The sequence below is a fragment of the Heteronotia binoei genome, chromosome 4 (assembly GCF_032191835.1).
Source record: "Heteronotia binoei isolate CCM8104 ecotype False Entrance Well chromosome 4, APGP_CSIRO_Hbin_v1, whole genome shotgun sequence".
Classification (NCBI taxonomy): domain Eukaryota; kingdom Metazoa; phylum Chordata; class Lepidosauria; order Squamata; family Gekkonidae; genus Heteronotia; species Heteronotia binoei.
In genome coordinates this window covers 79756748-79769523 of record NC_083226.1, presented here as the reverse complement: position 1 = coordinate 79769523, position 12776 = coordinate 79756748, and positions in this window count along the sequence as shown.

Here is a 12776-nt window from a genome sequence, read left to right as displayed (position 1 = left end):
TTGGGGTTGCCAAGTCCCCCACAGCCTCCGGTGGGGGACTTTTTCACACAATGACATCACCTGGAAGGGATGTCATCACACCAGTGACATTGCGTGCGGGCTGCTCTGGCTGTTTCTGGGAAAACTCTGCCTACAAAGCAAGCAAAGAGACAGTCAGGCACTTGTCTGCTAAAAAACTCTAAGGTTTTCCCAGATACTCTAGCAATTTGGGAGGAAAACTCTAGAGGAAAACTAGACTCCACACAGTTCCTGTGACCTGGGAATTAACTTTCCTGACATAAGAATGGAATGTTGGGGAGGACAAAAAGATCTGTGACTGTGCTTTCAACTGATGGATCGTGGGATGAAGCCTGTTGTATTACCATGTGATTATACCTTAGCATTGGCCTAGCAGGAGTCTTTTTTCTCTTCTAGTTCTGGCATTATCATTTCTGCCTCCCATAGGATGAGCTAAACACATAGGGAGGGCAACAAGAGTCAGAGTCAATTGCTTCCTCTCTCTATAACTACTGTCCATCTCTTGGTCAAACTGAAACCTGAGCAATAATCAGCGGGTCTTTTATATAAAAGATAACTGATTTTTACCTTCTGTGCTACATTTGGCTCTTTGACAATTCCTCTTCTGGTATCTACAGTTTTCCTCAATATATCATGAGACAGCCTTCTCATGGTGGCCAGTGAAAGCTAGATTTCTTCTTTCAAAGGCTGGCCCACCCAGGCTCTGCTCTCAGATTTGAAAGGTACCCAAAGGAATGCAATGCACTTGTGATAATAAGGATGCTTTATTGAAAGATTAATTAGAAAAGTGATATCTGAAAGAACAATAATCAAAGCAAAGGAACTTCACAACACTGCTTCATCTGCTGGGGACTCTGAACAACAACTGATGAATTCCTGGGCCATATGGTCTGGGGCACCTCTGCAGTTCTAAGTCAACAGACCTAAAGGCCTATGCTGGTTTATAGGCTAAACTCTGGCTACAAAGCAAGCAAAGAGACAGTCAGGCACTTGTCTGCTAAAAAGGAAACATACAAACTCAGTGTTTACAGCATTTCTTGTCTAAACTATGCCCTGATGACTCTGTCTCTAACAAGCTGTGGATTTGCCTTTCCTTACACCTACCAGACTGCAGTCTGTATGTATTTGGGGGATCATGAAAAGGAAAAGATACATGCAGTTATAGATCCTTTGAAGACGTCATTATGCCTCTGCCATTACAATGTTCTTCCATGTCTGTCCTCAGTATACTAGATCAGGGGTGGCCAACGGTAGCTCTCCAGATGTTTTTTGCCTACAACTCCCATCAGCCCCAGCCAGTATGGCCAATGGCTGGGGCTGATGGGAATTGTAAGCAAAAAACATCTGGAGAGCTACCTTGGCCACCCCTGTACTAGATCACAATGCTTTCCCCTTTGGAATAGGTTACTATTAATTCTCTGAATAACTTTTCTTGTCTGTCTAGAACAGAAGCCTCTCTACACAGAGTGAGTTTTATCTATTTTTTAAAGCACTTATATGTGATGGGAATACATCTTGACTTCTTGTTAAAACTTTACAGAATTACAGTCAGTGAACTTCACTGGGGAAAAATTTCCAGTAGCACCATACTGAGACAGTCCCAACCTGATTCCCCACAGATATTACTTACTGGATATAAAGTACCCTCAGCAAGGCCTCGTGATAGGGTTCCCAGGTCTGTGTTGGGAAATACCTGGAGACTTTGGGGATGGATCCTGAAGAGGGCAGGGTTTGGGGAGGGGAGGAGCCTCACTCAGCATGGTACAATGCCATAGAGCTCACACTTCAAAGCAGCCATTTTGTCCAGAGCAGCTGATCTCTGCCAGCTGAAGATCAGTTATAAAAGCAGGAGATCTCCAGGCTCCACCTGGAGACTGGCAACCTACCTTATAAGCAAATCTCAAAAGCTGGAGGAGTTCATACAGATTAAGGTGCTCTACTGGATCCAATTTCTTGTTATCTAGAAAGTCATGAAGTACCCTGAGTCAGGCTCGGGAGTTAATTGGCAGTTAGTGATAGGGTTGCCAGATCCAACTCAAGAAATATCTGGGGACTTTGGGGGTGGGCCCAGAAACAAGGATGTGACAAGTATGACTGAACTCTGAAGAGAGTTCTGGCAATCACATTTAAAGGGACCACATGCCTTTTAAATGCCTTCCTTCCATTTTGAAATAATAAAGGACAAGGGCACCTTCTTTTGGCGCTCATAGAATTGGACCCCCTGGTCCAGTCCTTTTGAAACTTGGGGGGTGTTTTGAAAAGAGGCACCTGATGCTATTCTGAAAATTTGGTGCCTCTACCTCAAAAACAGCCTACCAGAGCCCCAGATATCCACAAAGCAATTCTCCATTATACCCTATGAGAACTGGTCTCCCTGGGGTATAACGGAGTGCCCAGCAGACATTTCCCTCCCCCTCATGCTTTCTGATAACCCTGAAACAGGGGGAGGGTCTCCAAACTGGGTCATCCCCTGCCCCCAACTGGGAACTGGCAACCTTACTTGGTGCAGCTGATGGCAGTTTTAATATGCTGACACTCATCCAAGCTCTACAGACCTCTTTAATCCCCTTTTTCCTTTTGTACAGGTCTCTGTTTTCTACCTGCCCACAATACAATCACTGAAAAAAGCCCACTAAACAATGACATCACAAAAATATCATAACAAAATGCTATTTTGCAAATATAATAAAGATAAGATAGGTTGGTGGTAAATGATCCACAATTATAGGTAACAATAGCTAACAGTAGTTATGAGCTCACAGGCACCAAAACAGATAAGCAAACAATTGAGCACAACTGCATAACCATCAAGATTACACTGTTTCCCACAGTTTTTGTCCATAAAAATAAAGGTGTCCCTAGACCTCCAGATATTCCAACAATGGGACAGCTGTGGAACAAATTCAGCCACAGCACAGACACCTATTCTGGATAATTTAAATAAATGTTTCAATGCATCTTCCTCTTCAAATGGCTGTTTCAATGGAACTGAAATATAAAGACAGTACTCATATACAGGATACATATTCAATAAAAAAACTATTTAAAAAGCACACACCCCAATTTCAATATTTATAACTTCTGACACTAAGTTCATAGTGTTTCACAGGAATCCCAGGTTCTCATACCAGAACCACCAGTTGACTCCGTGTTAAAAACCCTAATGATGAATCATGTTCATGAAACCTTCTAATCTTAAAGTGACCTGTACCTCAAATAAAAACTGAATAGTAAATACAATTATTCAAACCATAAGGTTCACAAGTTTTGAGATCATAGATAAGTCTTGCTTCCTTTTGTAAAAAAAAAGTGTTGAATGTCTTGCTTAATATTTTGTCTGTTCTGGTAAACCAAAATAACATAGAATCTGATATCCTCAACATTATGTCCTGCACATAAGCAGTGTTTCTTCATCAGGATATTGCTAACTCGGTTAGAAATGGATGAATGATGTTCAAGTACATGTGTTCGAATTGAACGTATGGCCAAAATAATGGGGACCACAGGCACAAAATGAAAGATAAATAGTATTTTTGGTAGAGCATGTTGCAACAAAGGAATACTTAAGACCTAATTCTTCCTTTTGTTTCTCAAATGCCTCCCCATCTAATAAATATTTGCAAGCATTACATCTTTAACACAGAGGGGGAAAAAACACCTTTTGATCTACCAGCATTTATATTGTGTCATTCTTACAAAAAACTACCCTTACTATGTTACGTTCTCTTCTGAAACCAATATCTGGCGGGGCTTGACATCCAGGTAAGTTTTGCTTGTCCATTTCCACAAAGCAAGTCTCTATTAAATGGCTGGGCCTTTTTCTATAGGCTTGTTGGTGTCACTGATTTCAGCCTGAGGCTGGAGCAATCGTACACATCTGCTTAGCTGTGACTGCAGTTTTGTTTACTACAGATCATCCAGAACCAAATCCATGACCTCAACGTATCTTGCACTGGTTTCTTTCCCATCCTACTACATTCAAGGAACTAAAAGAAAACATACAGGTACATATTTAAAAACTTCACTCATTTCTTTGGGGGAAGGGGGTAATATCCATGAGACACACTTTTAAAAAACCTTAATGCACTTATTTGGATAAATGTACCATATTATCTTCTTATGAAAACAACTATAGTTTTGATACAAAGGTATTTTAGAGATAAAGTGTAATTTATTATTTCTCAAATCAAATTTATTTCAGTAATCTAGGTTAAGTTACCATTCAAAAATCAGGAAAAAATGACATTGTATGGATATTTCAGAATGTCTTTATAAGAGCAGCAAGAAATATGGCTTTGCATTATAATGATTTATTCAGCACCATATTTAAGAGCTACTTCACCATGTTAGTCTGCCACAGCAGAAATAATATGCCACAACAAAAATATCCCATATATTTGCTTATTATAGTTTATTAATAGCTCATCATATTCATAAAAACTTCATTATTAAAAATGTTAATGATAACCCCAGAAGGAACTACTTGTAATGTTTCTTTTGAATAATCCAAAATATTAATTGCATCTCACACACATGAATAACAACAATTACAGTGGCATAGATTTACACTATATAAAGTAGAATGTTTGTGATGCTTTTAAACAATTTAAAAGAGTCAATTGTCTTTAAAAATAAGTAAAAAATGTATGACTTCTGAAAGTCTTCCTCAATGGAAAATGCAATAACCATTGATTTACATCTAGGGTTGCCAGCTCCTCCTTGGGAAGTAATTGGAGATTTTGGGGGTGGAACCTGAGGACAGTGAGGTTTAGGGAGAGGAAGGACCTCAGCATGATACAATGCCATCGAGTCCACCTTCCAAAGCAGCTATTTTCTTCAGGGGAGCTGATCTCTGCCAGCTAGAGATCAGTTGTTATCCCAGGCAAGACTCTGCAGCTTAGAGGGAGCATTGCCAGCCACCACCTAAAGATTCACAGTAGAAGGTGTCATAAATGTCTCTTAAAGTACAAGTGTCTTCTCAACCCCTCAAAGGAACATGCAAAAAAATGCTTGTGCTGATCCTGTATTTCATGATTAAAGTGATTGCAGAAAGGCTTGTCAATTTCATTTGTCAATCTCAGTACAAAGTCCAATATTTACGATGGTGGCATGGGTCAATTTTTCAATCTCTGATGAACACTCAACTTCTGAAGCTGTTTCTCAATAATTCTTTCTCAAAAAGGCATAACATGTGTCCATATCATTCCAAAATGGACAGCATTGTCTCAAGCACCAATTTTTAGAGAAGGAAATTATTTATTGGATACATGAAATGTGAACTGTTAAATTGATTTATTAAATATATGAATGAAAGAAGAAATAATAATTGATTTTGTATACAGTGATATTGTACTAGTTATTTTTTATGGTAGCAACCCTATTTACATCATCTGTAATGTGGACAAAAAGATCCTGCCAGAGGAGTAGAAATATATTAACATTCTCTGACAATAACAGTATGCTCAAGGAGACTAAAGTACATAGATGTATGATAATCAGGGCTCTTTTTCTAGCAAGAGCTCCTCTGCATATTAGGCCATGCCCCTGATGTAGCCAATCCTCCAAGAGCTTAGAGGGCTCTTAGCACAGGGCCTACTGTAAGCTCCATGAGGATTGGCTACATCATGGGGGCATGGCCTAATATGCAGAGGAGCTCATGCTAGAAAAAGAGCCCTGATGATAATTGTCTTAAGACAATTAGCACATCATAGGGTTGCCAAGTCCAATTCAAGAAATATCTGGGGACTTTGTGGGTGGAGCCAGGAGACTTTGGAGGTGGAGCCAGGAGACATTGGGAGCGGAGCCAGAAGCAAGGGTGTGACAAGCATAATTGAACGTCAAGGGAGTTCTGGCCATCACATCTTTTAAATCCCTTCCCTCCATAGGAAACAATGAAGGATAGGGGCACCTTCTTTTGGGGCTCATAGAATTGGACCTCCTGGTCCAATCTTTTTTAAACTTGGGGGGTATTTTGGGGAGAGGCCCTGGATGCTATGCTGCAAATTTGGTGCCTCTACCTAAAAAAACAGCCTCCCCAGAGCCCCAGATACCTGTGGATCAATTCTCCATTATTTCCTATGAGAATAAATCTCCATAGGAAATAATAGTTACCTCCCCTCTCCCCCCCCCACCCCGCTTTCTTTCTTTCTTTCTTTCTTTCTTTCTTTCTTTCTTTCTTTCTTTCTTTCTTTCTTTCTTTCTTTCTTTCTTTCTTTCTTTCTTTCTTTCTTTCTTTCTTTCTTTCTTTCTCTCACTCACACACACGCTTAACTGTCTCTGGTGCCTCCACAACGAGGTCTGGAAAGTACAAGGGCTATGATGCTCTCTTTTACATACACACTCACTTGTCTGAAAGAAAGCAAAACACTGTGAAGCCTACAACCCTGTGAGGTAGGTTAAGCTGAGTGACAGGCCCAAGGTCCCCCAGGGAGCTTCCATGGAAGAGTGGGGATTTGAACCTGGGTCTCCAAGCTCCTAGTTAACTAGTAACACTCTAAGATGAGGAAGAAGATATTGGATTTATATCCAGCCCTTCACTCTGAATCTCAGAGCGGCTCACAGTCTCCTTTATCTTCCTCCTCCACAACAAACACTCTGTGAGGTGGGTGGGGTTGAGGGAGCTCTTGCAGCAGCTGCCCTTTCAAGGACAACTCTGTGAAGGATATGGCTGATCCAAGGCCGTTCCAGCAGCTGCAGGTGGAGGTGGGGAATGGAACCCGGTTCTCCCCCGAAGACCAGGACACCAGCAGTGTGGGGACGAAGGCCACTCCCTGCGTAAAGGCGCAGGGCATCCTCCTGCGCCACCCAGGGTGGGTCCCCTTGGGGATCAGCGGCTGCCTTTTGCCGGAAATGGGCATGGAGGCGGAGCCTGCGCGGCTTGGAGGGCTTGTTAGCCTCCTTGAGGGTGAAGTCACACCAGTTTCCCCTGCAGGGGCCTCAGCCTGACGAACACACAAACACCCACTCTCTCTTCACTTATCTCCGCAAGGGGACTGGCCTCACTTTCCACCACCCCCACAGGGAAATTTCTCAAGTGCAAATGGACGCTTCCTCAGATGGACCCTGGCGAGCTTGCGCGGGGCTTCTTTTGCCCTTTGCAAAATCTGGAAGTGGTTTCTCTTCACTGACAGAGAGGAGAGCGCTTCTCCCCTCGGGAAGGGAAGGGGCAAGGAGATGCTGCTGCGATTGGGGCTGGGTGGGAAGGGCTGCCATTCCCCCCCCCCCCGCTTTCTAGGTTTTTTGCGAGCGGGGGGAGGAGGCTCCAAATCTGGGGTCCCCCGGCCAGGCGGGGGATTTGGGAAGCCTAGCACATCAAGAAGCAGATTAATTACTACAAGACACAAGAAAGGTAAGAGGTAGTTCCAGAACTCAGTTTTACAGATTTTCTTTCTAAATAACAATATGATGAAGATTGCTACTTTCAAGATTACTCAACTGAAATTTAGAGCAATTAAATTGATTCAGCTGATCCCCCAAATTTTAAGATTGTCTCACAATAACCCCTTAGAATGAAAGAAATAAAAGCTAAGACATGGTTGTATTAAGTATCCAGACACAAAACAATTCATGGGTACCATGATCTCTACGTGTTAAGGCCAAGCCAAACGAGCTCCTATGAATGCGTAGTTTCTTTCAGTATCAGAGAACAATAAACTCATCCCCATAGCTAGGGGCTGTGGAGGGTATGGGGGGAGTAGGCTGTGGGGTGAGAACAGAAAGCTGGAGAGGCCAGGGACTGCCTCTCTTCCTCCCCCTTTCTGTATGATTTAAATTGTGCATGAGGGGCATGCAGGAGCAGCTGCTGCCCCTCCCGTGCAATTTAAAGGTGACTGATGATATGGTTTCCTTCAAGACAGTATGTATGTTGATTTTAAAAGGCATCCTGTTAAGCAGAGCTTCTGCTGGAAACGTCGGAGAGTTAGTATTAGAGTTAACCATGACTTCAATCCCTGGGGCTTTGTGGCTGGTTCCATCTCTTGTGGCAGTGATTTAGTGACTGCACCCATCCTTCTGAGTCAGAATTCAAAAGGTGGCCACAGGCTTTCAAAGGTTGGGGAATCCTGGCCTGGGTGTTATACAGCATTACTTCTAAACAAGTTGCAGCTGCATGAAAATGCTTTCTTTCAGCTTCATTTTGCCTGAAAGATGGTCCTTCATGGTCTTAGACCCACATAGCTACAAAACCACCACTCCTTATATACTCTGTTATGACAGCTTCATTTCTTCAAACAGGGCCTTTGGGGGCGCCACCCTACACCCTTCATCATATTGTTATCAGCAACTGCCTGGGCAGTTGTGTCACCTACCTTGTGGAACAGCTTGCCTGTGGAGGCCAGAAAGGTTCGCACTCTTCTGTCATTTCACAAATTATATAAAGTGGAATTGTTCATTTTTATAAAGATCGTAGGGCTATTTTATAACAAAGATGCTTTTTCTAAAAAAGGAACGGGAACTATAAATACGTGTGTAATGTACTGGGATAGGCACAGTAAGAGACCAGAGTCGGAGAGTGATTTCAGCAAGCTTTACTTCAGGAACACACACACACAGACTGAGCTCTGTTCAAACTTCCCACTCCTTTATACAATTCTTCCCCCCTTCTGATTGGTCCTTAACTATCTACATGGATTGGCTATTTACAGGGCCCTAAGGGCCTATCAGGGTACAGTATGAGCCTGGATGTTGATTGGCTACTTATGTTTCAATCCTTCCCCTGATTGGGCACGCTTAGGCCTTCTCTGGAACCCTGGTGTGGAGTTCAAGCTCTGGCTTGTTCGGCTTCCCTCCAAAAGTAACAGTTCCCTCCAAAAGTAACAGTTCTCCCATTTGAGCCTAGGACACAACAACGTGTATAGTATGTTTTATCTGTTGTGGTGTGTATTGTTAATACGCTTTCCACTTTGTTATTATACTTACATAGCACCAATTTTTGTATTAACATATCATGTCTAATACTTTGTTTTAGTTTGTTGTAACCCTTGTCTTATTACATTGCTTATTAGATGTCTCATCATATTTATTACATTATTATTATTATTATTATTATTATTATTATTATTATTATTATTATTATTATTATTATTATTTATCATCATTAAATTTATGAATCGCCTCATCTTGGCCAATGCCTGGCCAATCCTGGGCTCTGGGCAATGTACAACAAAAAGTACACAGAAAATCTAAAAAACCAGTAATTTAAAACAGTTGCAACCCAATGAACATACTTTATAGTGTGCTGTAATTCTGCTTCCTAGGCATTGGAAGTAGTTCCCCCTTTATGTAGGGAGGGAGGGGGATGCCAGCACGGCAGCCATTGCTGTCCTCAAGCAAAACCCTGGTGGAACATTTCTGCTTTACAGGCCCTGCAGAATTGTAAAAGATCCTGCAGGACCCTGGTGTCTTCCAGCAGAGAGTTCCACTAGGTCGGGGCCAGGACTGAAAAAGTCTTGGCCGTTGAGGACAGCCAGATCTCTTTAAGGCCAGGGATCATCAGTAGATTTTGACCAGTAAAACATAGTGCTCTTCCAGGGACATGTGGAGGAGGAGGCAATCCCATAGATACGTCGGTCCCAGACATTGAGTCTCAGTGAGAATAGTGGACTATAAAGTAAAACAAAACATAAAAATAAAAGGGATGAACCAATGAAAAAATATTATTGTCTTATATCAAGACCAAATACTTCTTATGGCAATGCAATACAGCATAGTTTCCCACCCCACCCCAGCACTGAACATAATTATCCCTGTTTCTGAGAGAGAGACTTGGCAGAGTTCCATATCTTTAAACTGCTTTCCTGAAACCGTACTATACCTTCCATGAATCTCAAATCCTTTACTTGTTTTTCTCCTAATACACTTGTTTCTACTGACCACTTTTTTCATCTAGATCCTACACCTTCCTGGGACTATTTGGACCTATCTAAACCATTTGTCTTTACCATTTTATATCCCATTCAGCCACCTCCCATGTGGAGGAATGGAGAACCAAACCAGGTTCTCCTAAATGAGAGTTTGCACACTAACCATTTTACCAAACTGGCTCAAATGGATTCCCCATATTCCTTGTTTCTTGATATGTACAACCCAGAGCCCCACCCCCTTTAGCAAATTATATAGTTATACAAATGTTGTCAATACATGTAATAAAATCATGCTTACTTTTTTTCCTGAAGTGAATGGATATCAAACTCTTAAGTGTCACTGGTCAAGGGGAATGAAAAGATAATTTAAAATCCCTTCTAAAAATCTGTGAAGTGGGAACTACAAAGTTAATAATAAAAACTTACTATCTTTATTATTTATCATTCAAAATATTGTATAAAAATAACTGTCTTCTCAACACATTTAACTTGGGTAAGTGCACCTTCAGCACTCATAAATCCCAGCATTAATGGTGGAGAGGTATAATATATGTAGCAGGTGTAAACCATGGCATGTGTCTGCCAAAGTTGTCATAGAAACGTGATACAAAACCTTGCCAAACTAGTGATGTATGGGAGAGTGACAACATTTAAGTGTCTTGGGAGAATAGATTTAGCACCCTAGTGTCCCCAGACATAAACATCCCATAGCTTTTACAACAACCTCGCCCACCTCCCTGCCTCAGAGGCAAGATTTTTCCTCTGTTTTTCTCTCACTTTTTCACTGAGTAGCCCTTGGAGTCTATTTTCTTCCTTTCTGAAGAGCAATGACAGTCCCAACCCATCATAATATGAAATGTTGCTGCTGCTGCTGGCTCAGCTCAGGGACCTGAGAAAATTTTCCCCTTTAATTTAAACACTGAAATGGCACTCAAGGCTTAAGAACATAAGAGAAGACATGTTGGATCAGGCCAATGGCCCACACAGTGGCCAAAAAAACCAGGTGCCATCAGGAGGTCCATCAGTGGGGCCAGGACACTAGAAGTCCTCACACTGTTGCCCTTCCCAAGCACCAAGAATACAGAGCATCACTGCCCCAGACAGAGTTCCAAAAATACGCTGTGGCTAATAGCCACTGATGGACCTCTGCTCCATGTTTATCCAATCCCCTCTTGAAGCTGGCTATGCCTGTAGCTGCCACCACCTCCTGTGGCAGTGAATTCCATGTGTTAATCACCCTCTGGGTGAAGAAGTACTTCCTTCTATCCGTTCTAACCCAACTGCTCAGCAATTTCATTGAGTGTCCACGAGTTTTTATGTTGTGAGAAATAGATAGATAGATAGATGAATTTATTGTCATTGTTCTCAACAAAAAGAGAGCAACGAAATGAGGTGCTCTTCCACAAACATACCAACACATCAAACACACATATTCATAAACCATTTAAATACATCTAAAACCATTAAACCATTTAAACCATTAAAACCATTTAAATACATCTAAAACAGATAAACATTCATAAAACCATTAAAACCATTTAAACCATTAAATAAACATTCATAAAACCATTAAACATTCATAAAACCATTAAAACCATTTAAACCATTAAATACATCTAAAACAGATAATCCTTCATAACCCTGCATTTAACCTAACCACAGCACTTGGATAGAAACTGTCCTTAAATCTGTTTGTCCTAGCCTTCAACACTCTATATCGTCTACCTGATGGTAAGATCTCAAAAAGCAAATGGCCCAGATGTGTATGGTCCCTTAGGATCATTTGTATCTTCCTTTTACATGCCATATTATACAGATCCACCAATGAGGGGAGAGAACATCCACAAATCTTTTGTGCTCTTCTCGTCACTCTTTGGAGCACCCTTCTCTCTGCTTCCGTGCAGCTCCCAAACCACGTGCAGAGGCAATAAGATAAAATGTTCTCAATGGAACTACTATAAAAGGCAACCAGCAGACTCCCTGACAGTTGTAGTGATCTTAAGAGTCTTAAGTAGTATAGTCGTTGCTGGGCCTTTTTCTCTAGAGCTTGCCCCCCATGTTAGATCCTGCTTCATGGTAATTCCCAGAAACTTCCATTCTGTCACCTGTTCTATCAGAGAAAAGTACTTCTTTCTCTGCCTTGTCTATTCCTCTTCACACCTCAGCTGACGTTTCTCCAAGCTAGAGTCCCAAGCATTTTAACCTTTCTTCATAGGGAAAGTGTTCCAACCCTTTAATCATTCTAGTTGCCTTTTTCTGCACTTTTTCCAATGCTATAATATCTTTTTTGAGGAGTGGTGACCAGAATTGTATACAGTACTCGAAATGAGGCCGCACCATTGATTTATACAGGGGCTTTATGATACTGGCTGATTTGTTTTCATTTCCCTTCCTAATAATTCCCAGCATAGCATTAGCCTTTTTTATTTCAGTTGTACACTGTCACAATATTTTCAGTGAGTTATCTACTATGACCCCAAGATCTCTCTCTTGATCAGTCTCCTCGAGTTTACACCCCATTAACTTGTAATTATAGTTAGGATTTTTGGCCCTGATGTGTAGGTAGCCACACTAGACTTCTTTTGCCATGCTGATGTCCACTCACCCAACCTCAACAGATCCCTTTGGAGTGCCTCACATTCCTCTCTGGTTCTCACCACCCTAAACAATTTAGTGTCATCCACAAACTTAGCCACTTCACTGCTTACTCCTAACGCCAAATCATTAATGAACAAATTAAAAAGCATCAGACCCAGTACTGAGCCCTGTGGCACCCCACTGCTTACCACCCTCCACTGCGAAAATTGGCCATTTATACTTACTCTCTGTTTTCTATTAATTAGTCAGTTTTTGATCCACAAGAGGACTTGTCCTTTTACCCCATGACTTTTGAGCTTA